Raw genomic sequence first — 6875 nt, forward strand, 5'->3', positions numbered from 1 at the left:
ATTCTGTAGTAACTGTGTATACACCACAGTGCAAAATGAAGCTGGATAGACTCGGATTCTTATTCTTGCTCTGCCACTTATTCCATGACTGACCAACTTATTGAGCAAGCCTATTTGACAATATTTGTCTCATATTGTTGTGAAGGTGCAGTGAGTTAAGTACTCAGCAAATAAAAGTACTCAAATAATAGGTCTCTTCATGCTACCTTTTTTTCTCTTGGAAGTTCCAACAGAGAGAGGAGGGTATGATGAAGAATAGAGAACATTCTGAGAGTGATTTTTCTCTTTATAAAGGGACTTATTATCTTGTAGCTTCTTTTGTTAGTATAGTTAAAATATCAGCACCTGCTTAAGAGACATGTATATGTGTATAATGTGCTCAAAGTGTATGTCTTTTCCATCTTCATCTCAACATTTGAAGGCACTTTTAAGTTATCCTTTAAGACTTTAAGAGTGAGATTAGAAAAAAAAAAACATGTAAAAAGTTGCCATAAGCACAAAGGTAAAACTAAAACATCAAGAGAATTCAAGTCAAGTAACCATACAAGCGCAAGTGTACGAAAGTCAAAATAATGGAAAATCTGTGGGAAGAGTTGGAAGCACAGAGAATAAATCTAAGTGGTCAATAGACTGTGAGTTATATGAAGGTAGAGACTTGTATTTTATTCACTGCTAAACAACCAGCACAGAGACTGGCACAAAGTAGAGTCACAATAAATATCTTCTAGATTAGTAAATGAGATATAATAACTATTTAATAGGCGTTCCAGATTAAAAGACCTAGAAGAGAGGAAATAAGTGAAAAGACCTACTTAATGCCACATTTTGGTCACTCTGCAAATGAGCAAAAAAGTAAGTATACAGGGCTTCCCTGATGGCACAGTGGTTGAGAATCCACCTGCCAATGAAGGGGACACGGGTTCAATCCCTGGTCTGGGAAGATCCCACATGCCGCAGAGCAACTAAGCCTGTGCGCCACAACTACCAAGCTTGTGCTCTAGAGCCCGTGAGCCACAATTACTGAGCCCACGTGCTGCAACTACTGAATCCCACGTGCCTAGAGCCCGTGCTCTGCAGCAAGAGAAGCCACCACAATAAGAAGCCTACGCACCACAACAAAGAGCAGCCCCTGCTCGCCACAACTAGAGAAAGCCTGTGTGCAGCAATGAAGACCCAACACAGCCAAAAATAAATAAATTTTTTTAAAAAAGGTAAGTATACAAAGGGGAGAAAAGTCAGATTGGCATAAGAATTTTCTCCTGTCCTATAGTATCTAGGAGATAACAAAGCAATATTGTTAAGCGAAAAGGGGGAGCTTGAACCCAGCTATTTAATGGCTTTCTCAGAAAGTTTACAATTTTCTTGGAAAATATTAAGGATAAACTCAAGCAAAAAGAAAAATAAAATCTAATTCTTGCTTCAGCAGCACATATACTAGAATTGGAATGATACAGAGATTACCATGGCCCCTGCACAAGGATTACACACAAATTTGTGAAGTGTTCCATATTTTTCCCCTCAGACCCCGGCCATGCCCTCAACCATGGCAGAGATTGCCATTGCTCCTAGAAGAAGCCCAGCTCCCTCAGGGCTCCTGCTCCACCCCCTTGGGCCCTGGACTAGCCCCCCTGATGGCAGCAACCACCACTGAACCAGGAGAAGCCCTAGCTTGCAACTGACTCTAGCCACTCCAACCCCAGCCCTACTTCCCACCAAGAAGCCAGCTGCCAATGCACCCCAGGAGAAGACATGGCCCCTGTTCACTTCATGTCCAGCTCTTGCACTAAAGCCACTGGCCACACACAAACTGCATAGGGATGTTCCCATACACCATGAAGACTGGGATAGGTAACTTCCACCTAATTTCATAGAGACAGAGAAAGTCAAACAAAATGAGAAGACAGGAATATGTTCCAAACAAAAGAGCAAAATAAAACCTCAAGGGGGGAAGAACCCTAATAAAATGAAGATAAGTAATTTACCTGATAAAGAGTATAAAGAAATGGTCATAAAGATGCTCATTGAACTCAGGAGAAAAATTGAGGAACTCAGAGCTTCAACAAAGAACATATAAGAAAGAACCAATCAGAGCTGAAGAATACAATAACTGAAATGAAAACTATACACTGGAAGGAATTAATAGCAAATTAGGTGATACAGAAAAACGTACAAGTGACCTGGAAGTAAGAATAATGGAAATCACCCAATCAGAACAGACAAAAAAAAAAAAAAATTTTTTTTTAATGATAGTTAAAGCGACTTCTAGGACAACATCAAGTGTACTAAGGTTCACATTATAGGGATCCCAGACGGAGAAGTGAGAGAGAAAGGGGCAGAAAATGTATTTGATGAAATTATGGCTGAAAACTTCCCTAACCCAAAGAGAGAAACAGATACCCAGGTCCAGTAAGCACAGAAAGTCCCAAGCAAGATGAACCCAAAGAGAGACCAAGACATACCATAATTAAAACAGCAGAAATTAAAGAGAATTTTAAAGGCAGCAAGAGAAAACAAAGAGGTACATCCAGGGCATCCCCCATAAAGCTATCTGCTGATTTTTCAGCAGAAACTTTGCAGGCCAGAAGGGAGTGGCATGATATATTTAAAGTGGTGAAAGGAAATAACCTATAACCTCAGATACTCTACCCAGCAAGGTTATCATTCAGAATTGAAGGAGAGATAGTATGCCTGACAACAAAAACAAAGAGTTCATCACCACTAAACTGGCCTTATAAGAAATGTTAAAGGGTCTTCTTTAAGTGAAAAGGAAAAGGCTATAACAAGAAATAAAATATATGAAAGGGAAAATCTCAGTGGCAAATGCAAATAACAGTAAAGGCAGTGGATCAACCACTGAAATAAGCTAACATGAAGATTAAAAGACAAAATTGTAAAATCAGCTGTAACTACGATAAACAGTAAAGGGATAGACATAAAGATGTAAAATATGACATCAAAAACATAAAACGTGGTGGGGGAGTGAAAAATGGAGATCTTTTAAAATGTATTGAACTGAAATGACTATCAGTTTAAAACGAGTAGATATAGGTCGACATATATGAACTTCATGGTAACCACAAATCAAAAACCTAAAATATATATGCAAAAATTAAATAGAGGAACCCAAACATAACACTAAATAAAATCATTAAACAACAAAGAAGAGACTAAGAGAAGAGAACAGAAAAGAACTACAAAAACAACCAGAAAACAGGTAACAAAATGGCTATATGTACCTACCTATCAATAATCACTTTAAATGTAAGTGGTCTAAACACTCCAAAAGACATAGGGTGGCTGATTGGATGTAAAAAAACCAAACGAGACCCATCTGTATGCTGCCTACAAGAAACTCACTTCAGAGCTGAAAACACAGACTGAAAATGAAGGGATGGAAGAAGATGTTCCATGCAAATGGAAATGAATAAAGCTGGAGTAGCAGTACTCATCAGACAAGGTAGACTTTAAAACAAAGTCTATAATAAAAGACAAAGAAGGGCATTATATAATGATAAAGGGGTCAATCCAAAAGAGGCTATAAATTTGTAAATGGGCGCCTATCTGCACTTAATATAGGAGCATCTAAATATATAAAGCAAATATTAACAGACATAAAGAGAGAAATTGACAGTAATACAATAATAGTAGAGGACTTTACCACCAGACTTACATCAGTGGATAGATCATCCAGACAAAAAGTCAATAAGGAAACATTGGCCTTAAATGACATGTTAGAACAGGTGAACTTAACAGATATGTACAAGATATTCCACCCCAAAAAAGCAGAATACACACTCTTTTCAAGTACACATGGAACTTTCTCCAGAGTAGATCACATGCTAGGCCATAAAACAATTATCAATAAATTTAAGAAGATTGAAATTATATTAAGCTTCTTTTTGACCACAACAGGATAAAACTAGAAATCAATTACAAGAAGAATGGAAAAACAAACATATGGAGACTAAACAACTTGCTACTAAAGAAAACCACAGTGGGTCAATGAAGAAATCGAAGAGAAAAACAGAAAATATCTTGAGACAAATGAAAATAAAAACACCACTTTCCAAAATCTATGGGAAGCAGCAAAAGCAGTTCTAAGAGGGAAGTTTATAGCAATACAGGCCTAACTCAAGAAATAAGCAAAATCGATAAACCTTTAGCCAGATCATTAAGAAAAATGAGAGAGGGCCCAAATAAACAAAATTAGAAATGAAAGAGAAGTTACAATCAATATCACAGATAAGATATACAATCATAAGAGAATACTTCAAATAGTTGTACAACAACAAATTGGACAGACATTTGCAGGACAGACCCATGTTTTTCGGGTTCTTCCCATGACAAAGTGTGAGTGGCCTCTGTGGGCATTACTGGCCTCTGTCGGAACACTTGCAATGTACCCACGTGTGTTAGAATTCTATTCCCACACGTCTTTGCAGGCTGTTCCCACTGAAAGTCTGCTAAGACTTGCCTACAATTGCTGACAGCCTCATCCCACCCCAACACTTGTACACTCACTCTCAGGCTAAAAAGCCATATTACTCAGTTTCTGGTGCAGTTTTAGTGAACTTAAAGCCATCTGAGAAGAGAGACCAAAAAAAAAAAAAGTAATCCATCAAAATCAGAAGCAGAAAATAACAGGGAGAGCCTGATTCCTTTCTTCTTTTCTTCCTTCGTTCTTTCACACTTTAGTCTAAAAGCCATAGCTGAGACCAATCTAGTTAGGCCTCATATTGTTGCAGGGCAGCAGTGACTTGACGTGGGGTGTCAGAGAAGCAGGGTAAGGATGGTGTCTGTGTGTAGTGTGTAATACGGTGGGGATCAGGGGTGGCAGCAACAGGAGATAATTTACATGCATAGGGGTTGATCAAATAAGGAAACATATTGAGAGTAATGGGGGGCTGTGACACTGTAATAGTGTGAGTATACCTAGCTCCCAGATTTTCTAAATACTGTTCTCCTCTAACAGGAACCAGGGCTCTTTGAGAAATGGCTGACTTCAGGACTGGGACAGGGACAATACAAGGTAAGTCTGGAAGACCTTGCTGTACCAAAAAGTAAGGAAGTGCCCAAAGAATGATGGGGACATGTCAAACGGGTACAGAAAACATATTGAAGGGCCTCCTGCTGGCTAATCTTGAGATGATTTATACATCAGAAATAAATGATAATAATAACAGATTCTAATCCAGTGAATAAAACAAATTCATGAGTCCACCATGATTAATTTTTTTAAAAAACAAATGAGGAAAAGAGAAAACTTCTCTTTATAGTAGAGGATCAGCTAATGAATGTAGTTGGAATAACAGCATTAGGAAATCACCACTTGGCAACCACCATAGTGATAATTAATCCAGCCAAGCAACATTGATTAATGTGTGAAACTTTGATGAAGAATGGACCATTTACACTGTCTCTAAGTCCTCCCCACAAAATACTGATTACAAAAAGGAAAAGTAACTACATTGGAGAAACCTGGAAGGCCCCACTTTATCTGAATGATTAGAGTTAACATTGCCAGTGCTGGGACAGATCAAAATTGTGTTGCACCTAATATGATGCAGTAAGAACACAGCATCACTTCTGTGATATTTGTATTACAAATGCATGAAGTGAATCTGATCATGAGGAAACATCAGACAAACCCAAATTAAGGGGTATTCTTCAAAATAACTGGCCAGTAATCTTCAAAAGTGTCAAGTTCTTGAAAGTCAAGGAGATATATAAGAACTGTTTCAGGTTGAAGGATCCTAAAGAGACGTGATAACAAAATGCAATATGTGATCCCAGCTAAGCCATGCCCAGACTCCGACCTACAGAAACTGAGATAATATTGTAAATGGGTGTTGTTTTAAACCACTAAGTTTTTGGTAATTTGTTACACAGCATAGAACACTAATCCATGGGTGATCTTACTTATGCACATAGATACAAAAATCTTGAACAAAAGATTAGCAAATAGAATCCAGCAATTCATGAAAATGATGCTGCATCACAAATAAGATAGGTTTCTCCAAGAAATAGAATATGGGTTTAATACGTGACCATCATCAATAATTAACCACAATAACAGAATAAAGAAGATAGAATCTCATGATTACCTCAAAAGATACAGAAAAACCTGATCACATTCACAATCTATTCATGATTGCAACTCTCAAAAAAAAAAACTATGCCTTTAGTAAGCATCACACTTAATGGTGAATTATTCAAAGCTTTTCCTCAGTTCAGGAATGAGCTATGGATATCTACTATCCCACTTGTATTCACTGTTTTACTAGAGGTGCTAGCTAGTTCAAAAGATAAAAAATAAAAGTCGTAAGAATTGGAAAGGAAATAATCCAAAGAACCTAAATAAAAATTAGACTTAAGTAAGTTTATAAAGGTTCCTGGATACAAGATCAACATATGAATATGAATTGTATTTTTACCTTCCAGCATCAAATTAAAATGAAATTTTAGCAAGACTATATTGATTAGGAGAAACTGAAGGTCTTGGGAGAACTTCACTGACAAAAGGAGCAGGATGATAGGATTCAAGTCCTCCAGAACCACCACTGTGGTGACTTGAAGAAACTCCTCTGTAAATAGGCTGCAAAGATCAAATAGCTGCAAGAGTTAGCACCTCTAGTTGCCAGGATCCCTTATCCTGGTGTCAAAAAGTGATTATTCTTAATGTCTTTGTGTAGCCTGAGTATAAATATATAAATATAAATGTATATGTATAACCATTTGGACATACTCTAGGCAAACTCTTAAGCACCTTGCTTTTTGACTTACCAGTACTGTATCTTGGAGATAAATCCAAGTTACAAATATGTCTACTACATTCTTATTTTTTAAACTTTTTAGTTTGAGATAATTTCAAACTT

General features: G+C 37.3%; 1 pseudogene; it reads left to right on the forward strand.

The window, feature by feature from the left end:
- Positions 1-1414: 1414 nt before the first annotated feature.
- LOC132361174 (U6 spliceosomal RNA) lies at positions 1415-1514 on the forward strand (annotated as a pseudogene).
- Positions 1515-6875: the final 5361 nt, after the last annotated feature.

Source organism: Balaenoptera ricei, chromosome 2, assembly GCF_028023285.1.
Source record: "Balaenoptera ricei isolate mBalRic1 chromosome 2, mBalRic1.hap2, whole genome shotgun sequence".
In the NCBI taxonomy this organism is placed as follows: domain Eukaryota; kingdom Metazoa; phylum Chordata; class Mammalia; order Artiodactyla; family Balaenopteridae; genus Balaenoptera; species Balaenoptera ricei.